Source organism: Phyllobates terribilis, unplaced genomic scaffold (assembly GCF_046119375.1).
Source record: "Phyllobates terribilis strain yellow unplaced genomic scaffold, ASM4611937v1 Scaffold_4__5_contigs__length_816908805, whole genome shotgun sequence".
Classification (NCBI taxonomy): Eukaryota; Metazoa; Chordata; class Amphibia; order Anura; family Dendrobatidae; genus Phyllobates; species Phyllobates terribilis.
The window spans coordinates 263,930,634-263,954,099 of record NW_027362764.1 but is presented as its reverse complement, the minus strand read 5'-3'; positions in this window follow the sequence as shown (position 1 = coordinate 263,954,099).

Genomic DNA, 23,466 nt, shown 5'->3' with positions numbered 1-23,466 from the left:
CAGCACGGCTCGGGCGGTCACTCAAGGCCGGAGTGACCAGCATAACAGCAGTAAGTAAAGACCCTGAACTGCACAGCCCGACTCTGAGTCTCATTACCATCCTCACTGCACCTCCACAACCACCATCCTCTACACCTGACCCCCTGAGGCTATACCCCTCCCGTTGGGGGTTATACTACCTGAGCTGCACACACATCACCAGCCTCAGCGGACCCTGCTGCAGCGGCGGCCGTATTGACCGCAATTCAACGGGTGGCGTAGTCGACACTAAAAGAACATCCAGCAACATCTGTAGGACTGCCACACACTGAGCTTGACACCCTGGGCACGGACCGGGTCACCGCCACTCGGAGACTACAACCCCCATCTGATCCGGCTCCGGGTATCCCCCAAACAACACTGGCCCAGGGGGCGCGTCAAATGCACCACTCCAGCCTTTCTTTTTATTTCACCGCTGTAGTGGTGTCACTTAACGTGAGTTTCCTGCCCCTGGAAATACACTTACCAGCTGCCGTCTTTTGCTCCTCTCTGGTCCTGCTCCGGCATCTTGTGACCGTAGCTTCTGACTGACTGGAAGTAAAAGGTATCGGTCACAAGCTCTTAGTGTAAGTCTATGAGAGCCTCGTTCTGGCTCCCATAGACTTACATTGAGTAGTGACCTACGGCTCACCCAGCAAACACTGGAGCGATCCAACAGGTCACAAACTGCAGAAGACCGACCACAGTGGCTCTGAGAACAGATGAAGATGGCGGCTTATGAGTATAAGACTAGGGGCAGGGAACTTGGATTAGTGACACCACTCTACACTGTGTTCCAAATTATTATGCAAATAATATTTTCTCAGATTTTCCCAAATTACCTATATGAATTGCAGTCATTGTAATTTTCCAGTCAAATAACTATTAGAGTACAATTGAAAGGTTTTTGTACAAACTGCCTATGATAACAGTATATTTTAAAAGAAATAAAACTCTCAAACTGCACTCAAAATGCATGTTCCAAATTATTATGCACAGCAGAGTTTTCAACCTTTTCATTTTAATAAAGAACAAAAAAATGGTCATTTTTGAAATTATAAGCATTAGCAGGTTATTACAAACTGAAATCAAACAGTTTTAAACTCAAAACTTTATTCTAGATGATGTTACATTTGCACATAGGACCCCTTGTTCGAAAGGAGCTTCTGAACTCTCTCATTCATTGAATTTGTCAGGTTTTGGATGGTTTCTGCTTCAATTGTTTTGCATGAGGACAGAATACCCTCCCAGAGCTGTTGCTTAGATGTGAACTCCCTCCCGCCATCATAGACACTCCTTTTGATAATGCTCCAGAGGTTCTCAATGGGGTTGAGGTCAGGGGAGCATGGGTGCCACACCATAAGTTTGTCCCCTTTTATGCCCATAGCAGCCAGAGATGCAGATGTGTTATGTGGAGCATGAGACGGGGCATTATCATGCAAGAAAATGATCTTGCTGCGGAATGCACGGTTCTTCTTCTTGAACCATGGCAGGAAGTGCTGTTTGAGAAACTCAACATACATTATGGAGTCCATCTTTACCCCTTCAGGGATCCTAAAAGGGCCGACAATCTCTCTCCCCATGATTCCTGCCTAAAACATTACTCCACCTCCTCCTTGTTGGCGCCGTAGCCATATTTGCATGGGGTGTCCATCAACCAGCCATCCCCCACTCCATCCATCTGGACCATCGAGATCATTTCATGCATGATAATGCCCCGTCTCATGCTGCACATAACACATCTGCATCTCTGGCTGCTGTGGGCATAAAAGGGGACAAACTTATGGTGTGGCCCCCATGCTCCCCTGACCTCAACCCCATTGAGAACCTCTGGAGCATCATCAAAAGGAGTGTCTATGATGGCGGGAGGCAGTTCACATCTAAGCAACAGCTCTGGGAGGGTATTCTGTCCTCAGGCAAAACAATTAAAGCAGAACCCATCCAAAACCTGACAAATTCAATGGACGAGAGAGTTCAGAAGCTCCTTTCGAACAAGGGGTCCTATGTGCAAATGTTACATCACCTAGAATAAAGTTTTGAGTTGAAAACTGTTTCATTTCAGTTTGTAATAACCTGCTAATGCTTATAATTTCAAAAATGACCATTTTTTGTTCTTTATTAAAATGAAAAGGTTGAAAACTCTGCTGTGCATAATAATTTGGAACATGCATTTTGAGTGCAGTTTGGGTTTTTTATTTTTTTAAAAATATACTGTTATCATAGACAGTTTGTACAAAAACCTTTCAATTGTACTCTAATAGTTATTTGACTGGAAAATTACATTGACTGCAATTCATATAGGTAATTTGGGAAAATCTGAGAAAATATTATTTGCATAATAATTTGGAACACAGTGTAGTGCTGCAATAAAAAGTGGTGCTTTAAGGTATAACTTTGTAGACAATTATTTCATTCAGGCCTACAGAAGGAAATAACGAGTGATGGGACTGGAGATGTTGGATATGATAAGGGCCTTTATTATATACACTTGCAGTTATTACAGTTGGTTATTTTAGCCAAGCACATGATTGGATTTTCCAGGGCTTTAACATGGTTGAGAAACAGTACCAAAGACTATGTTATTATGGAATTTTATAAGGTTCAGGATTTCTCATTTTAAGCTAAATGGGTCATTGAGTTTCAGAAACTAACGAATAGTTGAAAGCTTACTCATTTAGCACCACCTATGAGGGGGCAGTTTTCCAAAACGTTAAATGTTCAATGTTTTCTGTGATATATGGGATTTCGTGTTCTCTGAGATAAGATTGTGAAATGGAATTGATTTTATCCTTTATTCCTTGAGAGTCTAGTGGTTGAATATCATCTAATTTAGTTATTTAACCCCTTTATGACGTTGGGCGTATGAATACGTCCAATGTCGTATCCCAGCACTCCATTCGGGCTCCAGCGCTGAGCCCACATTTTTTTGGGCACATGAAAGCTGATCTGTACAGCTGACATGTGCCCCTAACAGTCACGGGTGGAATCGCGATCCACCTGCAGCTGTTAACTATTTAAATGCCGCTGTCAATCTCTGACAGGGGCATTTAACTCGTGCTTACCGGAAGAGCGTCACTAATCCCGCCTATCGGCACCCGTGTCACATGACAGCAGCTCACAGATGGGTTGGCATGACAACCTGGGGTCTGCAGGAGACACCTACGGTTGTCATTGCCAGGATGCTATGAGCGCCACCCAGCGGATGGCGCTCATAGCAAGTGAGCATTTTTGCTACACACAGTAGGGATGGAGACTATTGAAGCTAGTGAAAAGTAAAAAAAAATCTTTTTAAAAACATGTAAAAAATTAAAAAAATATAAAAGTTCAAATCAGCCCCTTTTGCCCCATTCAAAATAAAACAATTAAAAAAATGAAATATACACATACTTGATATAGCCATGTTCAGAATCACCCAATCTATCAATATGAAACAAGAATGAATCCGATCCGTAAACGGTGTAACGAGAAAAAAAAATCAACACTCTAGAATTAAGTTTTCTTAGTCGCCACAACATTGCAATAAAATGCAATAGCGGGCGATCAAAAGATCATATCTACCCCAAAATGGTATCAATAATAACGTCAGCTAGGCGTGCAAAAAATAAGCCCTCACCCAGCCCCAGATCCCGAAAAATGGAGACGCTACAGGTCTCGGAAAATGGCGACTTTTTTTTTGCAAACTTTGGATTTTGTTTTCACCACTTAAATTAAAAAAACCCTATACATGTTTAGCATCTATGAACTCGCAATGACCTGGAGAATAAGAATGGGAGGTCAGTTTTAGCATTTAAAAAACAAACAAAAAACAATTGTGAAATTGCACATTTTTTGCAATTTCACCATTTTCCAGTACACGATATGGTAAAACCAATGGCGTCAATCAAAAGTACAACTCGTCCCACAAAAAACAATCCCTCACATGGCCATATTGACTGCAAAATAAAAAAAAGTTATGGCTCTGGGAAGAAGAGGCGTAAAAAACGAAAACGCAAAAAAGGAAAAACCCAAGGTGTTAAAGGGGTTAGAACCTTCTAGCCTTTTTGTCAGATAGATAAATGATATAAAATAAGGTAGAGATTACAGACACTTTAAATTAGAGACTGGGTTTAAAGGGGTTTATATACTTTATATAATCACCTATAGATCTCCCCGTTTTCCTCTATCTACAGTAGGTATCCCACCTATTTCCTTGCTTCTTTTTCTGGTGGGATGGCACTTGACCACTGGCAGCTCATGACTGGCTGCGGTAAACTTACCATTGATTGGCTGAACTTCCTGTGCCCAGTTTTTTTTAAAGGGTTGGACAACCTCTATAAATACTTATAACTTACTAATATAGTTCAATTCTGCCCTCTGTGTATGCATCAGCTGCGTTGATGCACTGCTCTGATCACATGCTGACATAGAAATGCTGCCCTGTGTCATAGGATGGTAGTGAAGCTCCTGGGACTAAGAATGGAGTCCATACCTCATGATGCGGAAAACCTGGCCTAATTGAATTATATTAGTTATTTATATAACTGACTATTTAAAGCTCATTTTTGCATATTTTATTTCTGAAAAACCTGTTTCAGAAATAGTCATAACTGTCAAAAATAGATGATAATAAAGTACGGTAATTGAAGTGGTATTGACCAACTCACTTCCATGGAGTATACCATGAAATATTTGAATCTCATTGTATTTTATACCATAATGTACACGATGACCTGATGGTTTAAAATTCTAGGGTGCATGACAAAGTTATCCATATGTCTAGTCTTATTGGATTTAAGTTTACTGCATGCGGCCATGCCCCAGTGATATATGATGGCGGTAGCACATGTGCAAAATACTGATGGACAACCACTCACATATCGTATCATCCATGAGGGGGTGGTTGCGTACTATTAATGCACAGACAAGGCTTGTATATTGTGCCAGTCACACAGATATGTGTAGTGCACCTTGCTGATTTACAGCCAATTGGTGATGCCCATACTATTAGATCAGGTGGGCTGTCCTCCACAAGGGGACATCCCAATTTCACCTACCAAAACTACAGGGCCTGGCTGCAAACCTGCCGAGATGAAAACGTACACAAAGCATTAGTTGATATATTTTGCCAGAATACTGCAATGCTGCTTTAAAATGTAATATAGGGACTAATAAGGCAATGAACAGCCTTTATGCAGGTTGCCAAATTGTGTTATTTTGGCCAGGTGCGAAAATATCATTGGTGCAACATGTGCCACCACACAGGGGCCCAAGGTGTAAGAGGGGCCACTACCACCTTAAAATCAGCAAGGAGGTTCAGTCATAGACACAAAGAGGGGCCCATGTACTGTTCTTGCACAGGGGCCCTCTTCCGTTTGTGTCCACCAGTGATTTCACTAAATAAATCAACTAATACCTCATGTAATTTTGGCAGGATGCAGTAAGGCCCTGTAATGTTGGTGGCGGAAAATGGGATTCTTGTACTTATATTTACCTAATCTATTAGTACAGGCGTGATTAATAGGCTATTGTCCAGCACAGTGCACTACTTGTACCTGTGTGACTGGCACCTTATACAAGATGCTATGTGTGTGAGTGGTTGTTGATCAGGATTTTGCACCCGTGCTACCTCCGCCTTATATCTGTCATGCCAGGTGTGGGAAAGACTTAGTGCAACACAGAGGGAAAAGGGAAAGGGAGCCCAGACACTAGGGAAAGGGGGAAGTGGAGACCTCCTAGTCTGGTCTAGCGTCACCCTGTCTCCCCTAACGTCCCTATATTGCCTCCTCAGCAATCGCCGCACGCGTGCTTCGCCCTACTCTCCTGGCATATGGCTACGGCTAGGGATGGAAGGAGATGAACACTAGTCAACCTCCACTAAACTCTATAGACAACAAGGGTGGACAAAACAGGCGAAATGGCTTAGCTTTAGATGAACTCCAAATAAGCACACGGCCTCAAGCTCCAGAGAGGACGAAGTACTGCTCCTGCTAAGCTTCACAAGTACAAATGGATATAGCCGGCGACTCCCTCTCAGACACACCAGGTATACTGTATATACACCCAGGCCAGAGAGCTAATTAGCAAGAGAGAGGTAGCTGCTCGGTCCTAAACACAGCCTCTTATCTAGGAAGCTGTCTGCAATGCCAAATGTAGAGATCTCCTGCAACCCACTGCAGGGCGACTGTGTGTCACCTCTGACACACCCTTGACAATATCATGGGGGCCTACTGAATTGTGATCAGGTAATGGTAAGTGTGGCCTCCTTTTCCTTGATGTTTTTTGGATATGATGTATTTTCCAGTTAATTGCTACATTTTAATGTAGGGTCCCGCAAGACAGTGAGGACCCTTGACATGGGTTACAAGCTTGCGTATTTTGGCCAAATAATCAACTGAAACCTCGTGCATTTTTCATCTTGGTAACATGCAGCCAAGCCATGTAATGTTGATGAGGGAAAATAGGGTGCTTGTACTTTTGGGGTACACTTGCATAGTGCTGGACACTAGTATGATCTGGTAGTTTGACCAATAGGCTGTTAGCCAACATAGGGCACTAGATACCGGTTTTTCACATCTAACTTTCAAGGCCTGAGTACTGTCCCAATGTCCATACCAGCAATGGGTCTCTTGACCAGAATTCCATGGCCTCATATATGTAGCGCCCTGAGGGTTCGGTTGCTACAGGGGTATTGCACCTCAACTAGAGGTGTGGTATTCCACTCCCAGGTAAGGATGGAGTATGGACCAGGGCTCAGTTAGCTGCATACACCACACAGCTCTACGGTGCTCCCATTTATATATTTATGCAGGCACATCTGACTATGTCCCTGGCTGGAGTGGGGAGGGGGGAGGAAAACCCAGTGGTGTAGGAGCAGATAGGGGTTGGGTTCTGAGCATAGGTAGGAGCTCATTGGGTGCTGGTCACCTGAGCTCACACACAGAGGAGTAGGTATAAAAGGTGGGCACCATCTTAGTTCTGGGAGAAGTTCAGTGGAGAAGTGACAGGGAGCAGAGGCTCTGTAGGAGCTCTGCTCAGAGGCAGGCCTAGAGAAAAGGTCGGGGCCAGAGAGGAGGAAGGAAGGAGAAGTAGGCCTAGAGAAGAGGCCGAGGGAAGGGGGAGAAGAAGGAACAGGAAAGAAGGAGAAGAGACAGAGAAGTAGAAAGGCTCAGAAACAAGAAGGCAGAAGGGACCCTAAGAACCCACGAGATAACGGGTGAAGGGTCAGGCAGAATAAGGGTACCGGATTCCCAAGTTGGTGGAGGTAAATTATCCCTCAGCCAAAGACCGGAGGTCGTGATCATCTATTGGTGCGACCCCCGCCAAACCTGCTAGGAAGGCACCATACAGGATAGCGGGAAACGGGGCCCACGTTTGCCCGCATAGATCCGCGGCAGCTGGACAGAAGTTTGGTCACTGGTGGGGCATGAGCCAGAGAAAGGATAGAAGGGAGTCCTGTGCCATACTCCTGAATTGCCTGAGGGTTGACCGAGCCCCTCACCTGGTGGACGCAGCACGGCTTGGGCAGTCATTACCGGCGGAAGTGACTTCGATATCAACTGTGAGTAAAAGACCCTGGACTGCAACACGTTGTCTCTGTGCTTCTTACCGCGCCAGCACTAACGGTACTGGGACTCCCTGCACCACAACCCCCACCATCTACCCTCACTGCCCTGAGGCTACACTCCTCCCGTGGGGAGTTATACTGTTCCCTGCTGCACCCACAACACCAGCCTCAGCGGTCTGCTCTGCAGCGGCGGTTCACTCTGACCGCAATCCACGGGTGGCGTAGTCGGACATTGCAAACCATATAAATAGAATGCCACAATTTGGTCTGACCACCCTGAGCCACGGACCGGGTTGCCACTACTACCCCCATTATTGCCCTGTTGCCCGGCTCCGAGTGCCCCACGGCCCAGGGGGCGAGTCATATATGCTTATGAGGCTGTGGAGTTCAGGTCAGGACACTCATCGGCAATCAGGACATTTTTTTTCTTACTTGGACTGTGAAAGTCGGATGTTTGAAATTGTCCTTACTATGTGACTGGCACCTTATATAAGCTTTGCCTGTGTATGACTCGCCCCCTGGGCCGTGTGGGGAACCCGGAACCGGGCCTCTGGTGGGATGCTGGGGCTGGTAGTCTCAGTGTGGCGGCGACCCGGTCCGTGGCTCAGGGTGGTCAAACCAGTGGCAGTCTTAGTGTAATAACAATTGTCCGACTACGCCACCCGTGGATTGCGGTCAATGGGGACCGCCGCTGCGCTGCAGACCGCTGAGGCTGATGCTGTAAGCGCAGCCAAGTATGGGATAACTCCCCACGGGAGAAGTATTGCCTCAGGGCAGCTAGTGTGGATGATGGGAGTGATGGTGTGAGCGTCCCAGTACTAATGGTGCTGGTGCGGCGATGAAACACAGAGACGTGTGGTGCAGTTCAGGGTCTTTACTGATGGTATAAAGCAGACCCTCCCGGGAGTACTGGTTAGCCGTAGAGGCCTGGTCAGTCTGTGAGCAAGCAGGATCTCCCCTGGCCAGGCGGAGTTGTAGGCCTCCCCGTCTATCTGCACTCTTTCCTGGCTACCTTGCTCTATGCGGGTAGAAGTAGCCCACGTCCCTGAGTATACCGTGTGGTGCTCACCCGTATGGCCGGTGACTTGGGGCCTTCTGTTAGCCTCCGCTCCACGACGGCGGTGCTGGTCCCTTGCTTGTGACCGTGCCTCCGGGCTTCTAAGGCCAGAGGACCTGGAATCCCCTGCCGGTTGGATTCTGCTGCTGGACCTGGATGTCCCCACAGCCTCGGACTCCGTGTCCGGGTTTAGTGTCTTCAGCCAAGGCGAGCTATGTAGCTTCCAGCCTCTGGCACTCACTCCTGCTCCTACAGAGCTCCTGCTGTATCTTTCCCTCTCCAAGCTCTGACTCACCTAATCCCGCCCCAGACCCAGTTTATAAGGGCAGATTCCTCCCCTCCCAGGTCTGGGCGGGCAGTGTTGCATGCTTAGGGCTCCTGACCAGAGAAACCTCCCACTTGCTCTCAGACATAATATTTCTATTACTGTGGCAACCAGACCCCTGGGGTGCCACATGTACATTTATAATACTAAGCAACCACCCCCCTCATGGATGATAGGTGTGTGTTGTTCATCATCAGTATTTAGCACCTGTGCCACGTCTACTATATAACACTCAGGCCTGTCTATAACCTGCAGTAAATTGGTAAGTGTGTTTTAGATATGGGTTTAGATATGAGCTGGCTAAAAGATGATTTTTTTAAATAGGGAACCACCGTCTATTAACTCACAATTCCATAATACTGTACTTGAAAATGGGTTTGCTAAACTGGAGAACCATTAGGATTCATAAGTTATAAGAAAATCAAAAGTTCAAAATTTCTTCAGCTTTTATTGATCAGGGAGTGTGCTATAGTGTTGAGCCACCCCCGTAGTGTTCGAGTTCGGTTCGGTTCGTCGAACACCCGTGTGTTCGCCGAACTGTTCGTCGAACACCTTCGAACACCGTTAAAACCAATGGCAGGCAAACAAAAACACATAGAAACACATAGAAAACACCTTCAAAGGTGTCCAAAAGCTGACAAACTGCTCAGAAGACACAACTAACACATGGAAAAGTGACAAGTACATATAGTCATGCGAAAAGAAAAGAGGTGGAGGAGTAAAAGGAGGGGGAGACACAGATATAGGCATGTCATGCCCTTCTAAAATCCAAAAAGTGAGAAGCCGAGACGGCCAGTCCGCTCCTGCCCGTGCCACCTCCGTGTCGCCGGGTTTGTGCCAGAGCCGCGGTGAACCCTGACGGCCAGCCCCCCTCTCCCAATACTGGTGCCTGTCCGCTGGTGGGTCGAGAGAGCCCCCCTGTGGTGGAGGCAGCTCTAAGCTTTTTAATTTAAATTGTCCCTCTAATTTGAATGAATACACTTTAAATCCATTTACAAGGATCTATTGGAGGGCAAGTCTCATGCCAGCAGCCGCGTAATTCCAGCTCCAGTAGCGTCCACTAAAGCTGCTGCAGTTAAAAAGCTTTTATAAGGATCGAGCTCGGCTGTCCACCGCAAGGCATCCTAGTGCCAGTCCCAGCCCCTATGCCTTGGGGTGCCTCCTGATGCTCTTCACTAAGTATCCCGTGGTCCCGAAGCATTTCCTTTGAAAAAATTAAGTGTCCAAACTACAGGTGGTGTAGCTTGCTTAACAGCCGTGATAATCCGCTGACTAGCAGACACTGCTACTAGGCACAAAGTATTTCCTGGGCTAGATGCAGTTAAAAATTTGTAAGTAGATACTCTCGTTGGATGCTGAGAAAGCATTCCATAGAGTCTCCTGGCACGCCATATATGATTCTCTTAAAAAGCTTGGGGTAGGGGTCTAGGGGACCCTTTTATAGCCAAAATCACGGCCCTGTATCACAATACGTCACCTAGGCTGAAGATAAATGGAACTGTAGCACCGAGGGCTCGGTTGCTACAGACGTATTGCACCTCACCCAGAGGTGTGATATCTCACTCTCAGATAAGGATGGAGTGTGGATCAGGACCCGACACCTGCATGCATTACACCACATTGCCGTGGGGCAGGGCGACCAATATGCCCCTGAGATGGGCACGACAGTCCCTGTCCCTGGCTGGAGTGGGGGGAGGGAACACTGAGGAAGGGGAACCCTGCAGTGCAGGAGCAGGGAGGAAGCAGTTCCTGGGTGCATTGAGAAGGGAGTATAAAAGGTGGGCACCATCTTAGTTCAGTGCAGAGAAGTCTGAGCAGAAGTGGCAGGGAGCAGGGGCTCTGCATGAGCTCTGCTCCGGAGGCGGGCCTAGTAACAGAGGCCCATGCCTGCAAGAGGGAGAAGGAAGGAAGAGGAGCGGAGAAGGCTCCAGGAACGAGGAATGAAGGGATCCCAGGGGTGCGGACGGGCGAGTCGCCACCGCACGCCCGAATCCACCTGCGTGGAGGGGTCAGGCAAAAGGGGGAGACCGGTCCCCGAACTAGTGGAGGCAGGAAACGACCCTCAGCTAGAAACCGGAGGCTCTGACATTTTATGTGGCGCAGCCCCTTGCTCCACCCGCTAGGAAAGCACCACATAGGGTCAGGGAAACTGGCGCCAAGTTTACCAAGAGGAGGCCCGAGGCAGCCGGACAGAAGTGTTGGTAAGAAAGGCCAGACAAAGGACACACAAAGGGGGTCCTGTGAAGCGCTCCAAAGTTATCTGGGAGTTGTCTGAGCCCCTCACCTGGTGAGCACAGTACGACGTGGGCAGCCGTTACCTGCAGACGTGGTCTGGATAATAAGAACTGTGAGTAAAGGCCCTGAACTGCATCACTGACTCCGTGTCGTTACTGCTGCTGCCCTGCACCATCACCCCCATCCTCCGCATACACTGCCCTGAGGCTATACTCCTCCCGTGGGGAGTTATGCTACGCTCTGCTGCACCCACAACACCAGCCTTAGCGGTCTGCCCTGTAGCGGCGGTTCACTCTGACCGCAATCCACGGGTGGCGTAGTCGGACATTTAAACATCAAAACCACATAAATAGTTCCGCCACTGGTTTGACCGCCCTGAGCCACGGAACCGGATCGCCGCCACGAAGACTACAACCACCAGCATCCACCAAAAAGGGTCCGGCTCCGGGTGTCCCAAGGCCTAGGGGGTGCGTCAGAACATTTTCATCACCTTTCACAATCACCAATGGGGCAAGGCAGGGATGTCCTCTGTCCCCTCTCTTATACATCCTAGTGACGGAGCACCTGCTCTCATCAATTCGCCATAACCCCAATATTAGGTGGATTGAGGTGGGAGGCACCGAGTACAAGTGCTCTCTATTTGCTGATGATGTCCTAGTATATATCACTCAATCACATATAATCATCCCTGCTGTTATGGCTGAAATAGATCACTTTGTTACATGGTAAAATTTTAAAATCAATGCAGCGAAGTCTGAGGCCCTCGATGTCTCCCTCCCTAAATCCATATAGGATTCCATCCAGTCCAACTTTCCCTTTGCCTGGCCCTCACAGGGTATCAAATACTTAGGAATTCCTATTCATAGAGACCTCTCCCATCTATGTTATCTTAATTTTGGGCCCTTTATTGAACAATTCCATACAGACCACGGTTGGCAAGTTAGAACTGTAAGATTCACTACGTGAACCACTGGTGTTTAGTGGAAAAGCACATGTACACCGCGTTCCAAATTATTATGCAAAAAGTGTTTAGGAGTGATAAGGGAAGAATTTGTTTGTTTGTCAGTTAAACTCATTGATGGTGATGTGTGTCAGGGCTCTTTATATCACTGTAAGCAATTGCAGACACCTGTGCTAATTAGTTTGGCAGGTGTGTCCAATGAAAGGCAAGACTACTTAAGAAGGCTCTCTCACATTATTAAGCAGCCTACATTTTCTGCCAAAATGGGAAAGAAAAAGGATGTGTCGGCTGCTGAGAAGCAACAAATTGTGGAGTGTTTAGGTCAAGGCATGACTACAATCAACATTGTGCGATGATCAGGATGAAGTGTCTTGGCAATCAAGAAGTATGTAGCTGATTCACAGTACACACGTGTGCGTGCTGATAAGGGCAAATTGAGGACTCTTTCCTACAGGCAATTACGTCAGGTTGAAAGAGCAGCGGCAAAAAAGCCTTGTCATAGCAGCAGACAAGTTTTTGAAGCTGCTTGTGCCTCCAACGTCCCCCGAACAACAAGATGCAGGGTCCTTCAGAGGTTTGCAGCTGTGCATACGCCATCCTGTCGACCTCCTCTATCCACTTCACACAAGCAGAAACGGCTCCAGTGGGCCAAACATTACATGAAGACTGATTTCAAAACTGTTTTGTTCACGGATGAGTGCCGTGCAGCGCTCGATGGTCCAGATGAATGGAGTGGAGGATGGCTGGTTGATGGACACCCCACGCAAACACGGCTACAGCGCCAACAAGGAGGAGGTGGAGTAATGTTTTGGGCTGGAATCATGGGGAGAGAGATTGTCGGCCCCTTTAGGATCCCTGAAGGCGCTAAAGATGAACTCCATAATGTATGTGGATTTTCTCAAACAGCACTTCCTGCCATGGTTCAAGAAGAAGAACCGTGTATTTCACAGCAAGATCATTTTTCTGCATGATAATGCACCATCTCATGCTGCACATAAAACATCTGCATCTCTGGCTGATATGGGCATAAAAGGGGACAAACTTATGGTGTGACCCCCATGCTCCCCTGACCTCTACCCCATTCAGAACCTTTGGAGCATCATTAAAAGGAGTGTCTATGATGGCGGGAGGCAGTTCACATCTAAGCAACAGCTCTGGGAGGGTATTCTGTCCTCATGCAAAACAATTGAAGCAGAAACCATCCAAAACCTGACAAATTCAATGGACGAGAGAGTTCAGAAGCTCCTTTCGAACAAGGGGTCCTATGTGAAAATGTAACATCACCTAGAATAAAGTTTTGAGTTGAAAACTGTTTGATTTCAGTTTCTAACAACCTGCTAATGCTTATAATTTCAAAAATGACCATTTTTTTGGTCTTTATTAAAATGAAAAGGTTGATCGAAAAGTTTGGGGGATCTAAGAGTGTGGCAACCCAGTAGTCATGATTACTTCGAATTCTGACAATATGAGGGTCATGCTGCAGGTAGTGCAGCAAGAAGGCACTTATGTGTCTTGCGCATCTCGGAGCCCCAAAATTATTTTCCGGGCTAGATGCAGCTAAAAATTATTTTTAATTTTAAATCTGGTGAAGCTTATTATAGATGGCCTAATAGGATCAGTGCTGCACACTGCTACAAAGCCCAAATTATTTTCCAGTCAAGATACAGATAAACATGATTAGTAATTTGAAAGCTTAAAACGGTTGGTAGGGTGATTTTAACCAATCATCAAGCTTTTACTCTCCCCAGGATGACACAGGGGTAGAAAAGTCGTTTCGGATCCATGATTTGTTCATCTTTATGAACGTGAGTCTGTCTACATTATCAGTGGAGAGCCGCGTGCGCTTATCTGTCAGCACACCACCAGCAGCGCTGAACACACGTTCAGACAGAACGCTGGCTGCGGGGCATGACAAGATCTCCAAGGCGTAAGTGGCTAGCTCCGGCCATTTATCCAGATTGGAAGCCCAAAAAGAGCAAGGGTCCAGTGACACAGTCGTGGCTTCAATGTTTACTTGGAGATACTCCTGTACCATCGTCTCTAGGCGTTGACTATGTGTCAGACTTCTTGTCTCCTGTGGCCTTGCAAAGGATGGGCTAAAAAAGTGGTGAAATGATTCCGCAAAATTGATGTTACCAGCAGATACTGTGGTTCTGTTACGGTTTGAGTGCTGAACACTTGACGGTCCCACGGTTGGCAAGTTGGAACTGTGAGATTCACTACGTGCACCACTGGTATTTTGTGGAAAAGCACATGTAAGATTCTGCAACAGTCTCTGCTGATACTCCTGCATGCGTGCATCCCTTTCTATGGCAGGAATAATTTCTGCAAATTTACTTTTGTACCGGGGATCTAACAGTGTGGCAACCCAGTAGTCAGGATTATTTCTAATTCTCACAATTCGAGGGTCATGTTGCAGGTAGTGCAGCAAGAAGGCACTCATGTGTGTTGCGCATCCAGGAGCACCAAGTCCCTGTTGTGTTGGTGGCGAGGTAACAATCATGCTTCCTTCCTCTGTCCTCTCCCCCCAACCTCGCACAACAGAAATGTGATCAAGGTCTCCCTCATCTGATGAGTCTTCCATCAGTTCGTCCTCCACTTCTTCCTGGGCTCCTGCACCTTCCTCACTAGTTTGGCTGCTACCATGCGCCCTGGTTAAACCATCTCCCCCACCCTCACATGCCTGCCGCCTTGGTGCTGCCGACCGTCTGGACCTTGCAGATGTTAGCCCTTCCGCATACAACTCCTCCTCCTCTACTTCCTCCACCTCCTCTTGTGCCACCACCTGACTCCGAATTCTGTTTAACATGTGCTCCAGCATGTAAATCACCGGAATAGTCATGCTGATAATGGCATCGTCAGCACTAAACATCTTCGTCGCCATTTCAAAACTGTGCAGAAGGGTGCATAGGTCCCTGATCTGAGACCACTCCTCCAGCGTGATTTGCCCCACCTCTGAATCTCGTTGGCCCAGGCTATACGTCAGAACGTATTGCACCAGGGCTTGTCGGTGCTGCCACAGTCGCTGCAACATGTGCAGAGTTGAATTCCACCGGGTAGGCACATCGCATTTTAGCCGGTGAAGTGGCAGGCCCAACGACTTCTGTAGAGATGTAAGTCGCTGAGCTGCGGGATGCGAACGGCGGAAGTGAGCACACAGCGACCGTGCCCTCTGCAGAAGGCCATCTAGTCTGGGATAGTGGGCTAAAAATTGCTGGACAACCAGGTTCAACACGTGAGCCATACAAGGCACGTGTGTGACATTGCCCCGGCGAAGGGCCGCACCCAGGTTTGCAGCATTGTCGCACACGGCCTTCCCTGGTTTCAGGTCCAGTGGAGACAACCATTCATGAAATTGGTTCTCCAGAGCTGACCACAACTCCTCAGCTGTGTGACTCACATTTCCCAGACATTTCAATGTAAAAACCGCCTGATGACGTTGAGCCCTACTGCCAGCATAGTAAGGAGGTGTGCAGGATCCCTTCTGCGCAGTTAGAAAGCTTGTGGCATGACCAGACAGGCTTTGGGTGCAGGTGGAAGACCGAGAGGAGATTGAGGAGGCAGAAGCAGTGGAGGAAAAATGACATAAAGAGGATTGACGCACAACTCGTGGGGACGGCAAGACTTGGACAGCAGCCCCTTGTCCTGCTGTCACCATAGTTACCCAGTGCCCAGTCAGCGACATGTAACGCCCCTGTCCATGCCTACTCGTCCAAGTGTCTGTGGTGAAATGCACCCTGTCACACACAGAGTTTCTCAAAGAAGCGGTGATGTTGTGTGCGACATGCTGGTGGAGCGCAGGCACACCTTTCTTTGAGAAGTAGTGCCGACTGGGCATCTGGTACTGGGGCACTGCGACGGACATAAGGTCTCGAAAATCCTCTGTGTCCACCAGGCGGAAAGGCAGCATTTCTGTAGCCAAGAGCTTGCAGATGGTGAAATTCAACCTCTTAGCTTTCTCATGGCTAGGAGGAAATGGTCTTTTACTTGTCCACGTCTGAGGGACCGAGGGCTGGCTATTGTGCTTAGACGGGGTTGATAAGGGTGTCCCCGGCAAACTGCCGGTCTGTGAGGAAGATGCAGGCGGACATGTTAGGTTGCCTTGATCCAAAGGTGGTGCTATCGATGTCGGACAGCGCTCAAGACCAGCTGGTGTTACCACCTCCAAAGAAAATGATGACCTGCCAATCACGCTGGCTGTTGCGGGTAAAGAGGTGGCAGGTCTGCGCCCCAAAACAGGTGTGACTGCTGTCCCCCCAGTCACAGAGGATGAAGAGGCCGCGGATGCACAAGATATGGCAGACGGTGGTTGGCCCGGCCGGCTAGACCGCATTGTAGCACACTGAGCTTCCCACTGCAACTTATGCTTCATGTCCATGTGCCGGTTCATGCATGAAGTACTCAAACTATGTATTTTTTGGCCTCTACTTAGCTTTTGCTGACAAATGTTACAGATAACACGAGTTGGGTCATCTTTATCGATCTGAAAAAATGCCCAGGCTATGCAAGGCTTAGCACCCATGCGACCTGAAGAGCCACCACGACTTGTGGTGAGAGGCAGAGTTGTGTTTGAGGATGCAGTTGTTGACGTGCTTCCAGTACTACGTCTCTGTCCAGGAAGGCGCAACCTGACCTCGTCGTCACTAGCATCTTCCTCCACCTCCTCTGCTGACCTCATCTCTTGGCTGACTGTGGGTTGACAGTAAGTGGGATCTCCGACCTCATCATCATCACCCTGTGCGTTATCACACCCGTCGTCCTCAGAGCCAACCTGTTCCTGCCCTGACAAAAAACTAAAGTTGTCGCTCCAATCAGGTATTTGAGTCTTATCATCGTCTTCCTCATTGTCTCCACCAACAGGAGTTACAGTTTGGGAATGAGGGTCTACATTATGGTCAGAACCTTCTGCGTCTGGTCCTGGATCCGACTCATAAAGATTCTGGGCATCAGTGCAGATCATTTCCTCGTCTGGATTCACAGAAGCGCTGGAGTCGACCTCTGATTCCCAGGCTATAGTATGAGTAAACAGCTCTGCAGACTCAACCATCTGTTCTACCTCATACTCAGACGGGCAGCTGGAGATTTGGGAGCTGTGAGGAAGCAAGTGCGATTTGGGTGACACCTTTGAGGACTGGAGTATTTGTGATGTTGAAGTTGATGTGGAGGAGAGCCCACTTAAAGGAGCACTTGATATCCGTTGAAGCACCTGCTGTTTTTGTGCCTCATCTGGAATTTGTAGCGATTGGCGTGGCCGTAAGAAAGGGATCTTATCACATTGTCCGCTAAAAGAAGTAGACATTTTAGTTTGGCTGGAAGATGGTCTTTCTTCTGCACCTACCCCACGGACACAACCTTTTTTCCCCTTCCCAACACGCCTATTCCCCTTTCCACCAGCAGCAGGCCTTTTTCCACTCATTTTGGTGGTTAACTAATTCACAACTCTGGAGTTGTTTGCACAAAAAAACAATGGATGGTAACCGAGCAGAGCTGAGTGGCCAAACTGTGGTATTAGGCCAAAACTATTGGCTGGGTTAGATGCAGAAAAACATTATTTTTAATTTGCAACCTGATGGAGGTCAGTATAGATGGACTAATAGACCAAGTCCCACACACCGCTAGAAGCCCAAATATTTTTTCAGAGCTAGATGCAGAAAATTTTTTTATTCAATTTGCAACCTGATGGAGGTCAGTATAGATGGACTAATAGACCAAGTCCCACACACTGCTAGAAGCCCAAATATTTTTTCAGAGCTAGATGCAGAAAAAAATTATTTTTAATTTGCAACCTGATGGAGGTCAGTATAGATGGACTAATAGACCAAGTCCCACACACTGCTAGAAGCCCAAATATTTTTTCAGAGCTAGATGCAGAAAAAAATTATTTTTAATTTGCAACCTGATGGAGGTCAGTATAGATGGACTAATAGACCAAGTCCCACACACCGCTAGAAGCCCAAATATTTTTTCAGAGCTAGATGCAGAAAATTTTTTTATTCAATTTGCAACCTGATGGAGGTCAGTATAGATGGACTAATAGACCAAGTCCCACACACTGCTAGAAGCCCAAATATTTTTTCAGAGCTAGATGCAGAAAAAAATTATTTTTAATTTGCAACCTGATGGAGGTCAGTATAGATGGACTAATAGACCAAGTCCCACACACTGCTAGAAGCCCAAATATTTTTTCAGAGCTAGATGCAGAAAAAAATTATTTTTAATTTGCAACCTGATGGAGGTCAGTATAGATGGACTAATAGACCAAGTCCCACACACCGCTAGAAGCCCAAATATTTTTTCAGAGCTAGATGCAGAAATTTTTTTTATTCAATTTGCAACCTGATGGAGGTCAGTATAGATGGACTAATAGACCAAGTCCCACACACTGCTAGAAGCCCAAATATTTTTTCAGAGCTAGATGCAGAAAAAAATTATTTTTAATTTGCAACCTGATGGAGGTCAGTATAGATGGACTAATAGACCAAGTCCCACACACTGCTAGAAGCCCAAATATTTTTTCAGAGCTAGATGCAGAAAAAAATTATTTTTAATTTGCAACCTGATGGAGGTCAGTATAGATGGACTAATAGAACAAGTCCCACACGCTGCTAGAAGCCCAAATATTTTTTCAGAGATAAATGAAGAAAAAAATTATTTTTAATTTGCAACCTGATGGAGGTCAGTATAGATGGACTAATAGACCAAGTCCCACACACTGCTAGAAGCCCAAATATTTTTTCAGAGCTAGATGCAGAAAAAAATTATTTTTAATTTGCAACCTGATGGAGGTCAGTATAGATGGACTAATAGACCAAGTCCCACACACCGCTAGAAGCCCAAATATTTTTTCAGAGCTAGATGCAGAAAAAAATTATATTCAGTTTGCAACCTGATGGAGGTCAGTATAGATGGACTAATAGAATGATGCTATGCCCAAAAGATTTTACTTCACTAGGTGCAGTAAAAAAATTGGTATTCTATACACAGGTGGTATATCTTGCAACACAGATAGGCTACTCCACTGACTAACACACTCTGCAATAGGCCAAAAAGGATTAGCTTTGCTAAATTCAGCCAAATGCTGTGAAAAAAACTTGCACAGCACTGGCACAGACCTGCCTGGCAAAAACTGATAGGAACTGATGTAACCTAGTCCTGAAAAGGACTCCAATTACAATTAGTCTTTACTCCCACAATCTATCTATTTAAGAGCACAGACCTGCCTGATAAAAGTCGTAGGAAATGCTGTAACCTAGTCCTTAAAAGGACTGCAATCACAACTATTCCCTACTCCCAAGCTATCTGTATATTTGTGCGAAAATTGGCTTGAAATTAACAAGGTATAGCGCACACAGCAACAGCGGTGCCGTCTAACACGCAGCTGCAGCAGTGAGAAAATGGTGGCGACGGGGAAAATGGCTTGGTCTTATAGGGCAAGGACATGTGACATACACTGCCAATCACACATGCCCTTGCTTGTGTGAAAAAAAGCACTTCGCTCCGTGTGTGCGCTGCTGATAGGCTGACAGATTGCACCTCCCCACTGCAAATGCGGGAAAGAGAAAAAAAAATGGAGATCTTCATTGTTCCTGCAGAGATCCATCCCCTGCCCCTCCCCCCGCCCCGCTGTACACTCAAACTGCGTATTAACATTAATTTTCATCATTACTGAGAAAAAATCCAGTTATGATTTTGGTGCACGAACAGTTATCGAACATAACCTCGAACAGCCGAATTTTTCTCAAATTGTTCGTGTTCGCCGACCGGCTCGAACACCGCCCAAAACAGCTCGAATTTGAGATTGGCGAACAGTTCGAGTAGAACAACGCTCATCTCTAGTATGCTAGCCCCTCTTTGGAGGAATTCTTCAGGCTGGTTTCACAAAGAAAACATTTGTTATTTAGCTGAAATACTCATAGTAGTAAGACTACAATGCTGAGCGTGGTGCAGGCACCTCTACATGCTTGTGAATGACAAGTGAATTCTGTTTATTTGCTCAAAGCAAGACTATCTGGTTCTTAGGCACTTAACTTAAAATCACATTTCAAATTTCAGAAGTCTTGTCATTTGGATGACAGCCTAAACATCCTACAAAAGTATAAATTTGTGTTGCCACAGCCTGCAGCCCCAGTAAGACATCATTCTATTCACAGTATGCAATTGTGTTCTAGTTTCAGCATATGTTTTAGGGCAGTCCTGGCATGCGGACCTCCTTTCTCCTCCTATGGACAACACCCTCTGCTGTAGACCACATCACATTTTTCAAGTAACCCAGCAGACTCATTTGACATCACTTATGGCCTTTAAGGCCGATTCAGACAGCTTTGTGCTGTCTGAATATTTACTATGCCTTCAATATGAATTCAGTTGCTGCAGGTACTTCTGGAGTTTCCTCGCCATCCATTCCTCTCAGCTGGCTAATCATCTCTTCCGCACACTCCTGCTTGTATATCATCTAGCTGCGTTTACTTCCTGGCTCAGACTTGCACGTACCAAGTCATCTGCTGTAAGTGTAGCGCCCCGAGGGTTCGGCCGCTACAGGGGTATTGCACCTCAGACCAGAGGTGTGATATTCCACTCCCAGGTAAGGATGGAGTATGGACCAGGGCTCAGTTAGCTGCATGCAGCACACACACCCCATTTCCGAGGGACAGCTCAACGGTGCTCCCACTAGACAGAAGTGCAGGCACGACCGACCATGTCCCTGCTGGAGTGGGGAGGGAGGGGTGGAACACCCAGTGCTGTAGGGGCAGATAGGGGGCGGTTCCTGAGCGTAGGAAGGAGCCCATTGGTTGCTGGTCACCTGGGCTCATGGCTAGAGGGAGGTATAAAAGGTGGGCACCATCTTAGATCTAGGTTCTGTTCTGTGGAGAGGAGAAGATAGGGAGCAGCAGCTCAGGCTGAGTGCTGCTCCAGAGGCAGGCCTAGGGAAGAGGCCGGGGCCTGAGAGGCGAAGGAGAAGTGGGCCTGGAGAAGAGGCCGAGGAGGAGGTGAAGGGGAGCTGAGATTCTGGCTCATCTCAGCTCCAAGAGAAAGGAACAGAAACAGAAAGGAACTGCAAAGAAGGAGAGACAGAGAAACAGAAGGGCTCAGGAACAAGAAGGTGGAAGGGACCCTAAGAACCCACGAGAATCCAGGGTGCAGGGTCAGGCAGATTAAGGGTACCAGATCCCAAGTTGGTGGAGGAGAAACAACCCTCAGTCAAAGACCGGTCGTCGTGATCATATATTGGTGCGACACCTCATCAAACCTGCTAGGAAGGCACCATATAGGACAGCGGAGGACGGGGCCCACGTTTAACCACACAGGTCCGCGGCAGCTGGACAAAAGTGGGTCACTGGTGAGGCAGGCCAGAGAAAGGATAAAAGGGGGTCCTGTGCCACGCTCCTGAACTGCCTGGGAGTTGACCGAGCCCCTCACCTGGTGGACGCAGCACGGCTCAGGCGGTCACTGCTGGCCGAAGTGACCTGGAACAAACGAACTGTGAGTAAAGACCCTGGACTGTAACTTGTTGTCTGTGTGCTCCTTTGCGCCTCCAGCACTATCGGCACCGGGACTCGCACTACCATCACTCCCAACATCCACTACACTGCCCTGGGGCTGCACTCTTCCCGTGGGGAGTCACATCACCTCAGCTGCACCCATCATCAGCCCCAGCGGACTGCCTTGCAGCGGCGGTTCCTAATAACCGCAATCCACGGGTGGCGTAGTCGGACATTATTCGGAGCGCATAGCAGACTACTATTGGTCTGACCACCCTGAGCCGCGGGACCGGGCCGCCACTACTACTCCCAGCGTCTCCCTATCGCCCGGTTCCACGTGCCCCACGGCCCAGGGGGCGAGTCAGCTTTGGCGTAGTCGGCAGGATCATTGCCAACCCGCCACAAGCGGGTATTGCGTGCCTGAAGAAAATTGCACATGTACCTTAAAAAGAAGTTTCCCGCCGTCCGGAGTCGTTTCCCGCCATCCGGAGCCGATTCCCGCCATCAGACGCCATCTTGGACCGTTTCCCGCCATCTTCATCCGTCTTTCCCGCCCTGGCAGAGCGGACGCCATTATGTGCGCACCAAAAGACAGCAGGAAGCCACCTCCCATCGTGGGCCAGGTCCCAGAATGGCGCCAAAGAAGGAGCCCGCCCCCACCAGCCATGAATGCAGAAGTGGAGATGTCCATCAACATTGGGGGGCTGCCCCTGAAAGTGATTGTCAGCAGAATGCCCCAGGACCACCCCCTCTGGGGGCGGAGAGAGAAGAAAACTGTGGGGCAGGGCGCAGTCTGGATCAGTCTGGCCAGGCCGCACCCGGAGATGGGGGGAGAAACCAGTTCCGGTACCCTGGCAAAGGGCCTGCTGCAAGCTACACCACGATGCAGCCTCACCGAACTGTTAGCCCATCTCTCCAAGGAGGACCCCGAATATACACGGGCGGCGTTGGAAGAGCTGGACCGGAGGATGGTCCGGGCGCAGCAGGACGTGATCGCCGGATGGAAGAAGGAAGTGGCCCGGCGGGCTGTGATCCTGCAGCCGAAGGCGCCATCGATGAGCAGCGCACCAGCCACCGAGGGCAGTGACGGCCGAGCGGAGGCCGAGGACGACGCCGCGGAGGAGGCCGCGACAGCAGAGGCAGGTAACGGAGACGCCCCTGCACTGAATCCTGAGGCCGCCGACCTGCCCCTGCACCCCGTCACGGAGCCCAACGCACCGGGACCCGCCGTCGACACCGTGCCCCCGCCGCCATCAACCGGCCCCCAGGCCGTCGACGCTGCCGGTGAGCCCCGCCCCACGCCGTGCCCTCTGACCCCGGGCGTGCTCTGCCAACCACCATCGCAGGCCCGGCCGCAAGGCCCTGCGCCCCCGGGCGCCGCTGCCCCGACGGAACCCCCTGCACCTGCTGTACCGCCCTTGGGAGCAACCAGGAAACGACCAGCACGGGCCTGGTCGCAAGGTCACGTGCCCCCGGGCGCCGCCAACCCACCTGCGCCCCCTACTGCTGCAGTACCACCACTGGGCGCGGATCTCTTCGCCCAATACACCACTCCGGATGGGCTGCCTTTCATCTGGCCCCCCGAGTTTGTCAACCCCCGCTTCCGGAGGAGCCCATCCGCGGAGGTCGAAGTACCCTCTGAGCCCCTCATACCTGCTCGGACGCCTCAGGAAATCCCCCAGCTGCCATTGGAAGATGTCCAGTTTGAATGGGACCCCACAGGGGAGGACCTGATGGGGTTCACGAAAGAAACGCGAGCGGGCGCAGCTGAGCGGCGGGAGGCCTGCCGCCAACAGCTGGAGATGTTTGAGAAGGAGCAGCGAGAGCGGCGGGTGAAGCAAGAGAAGC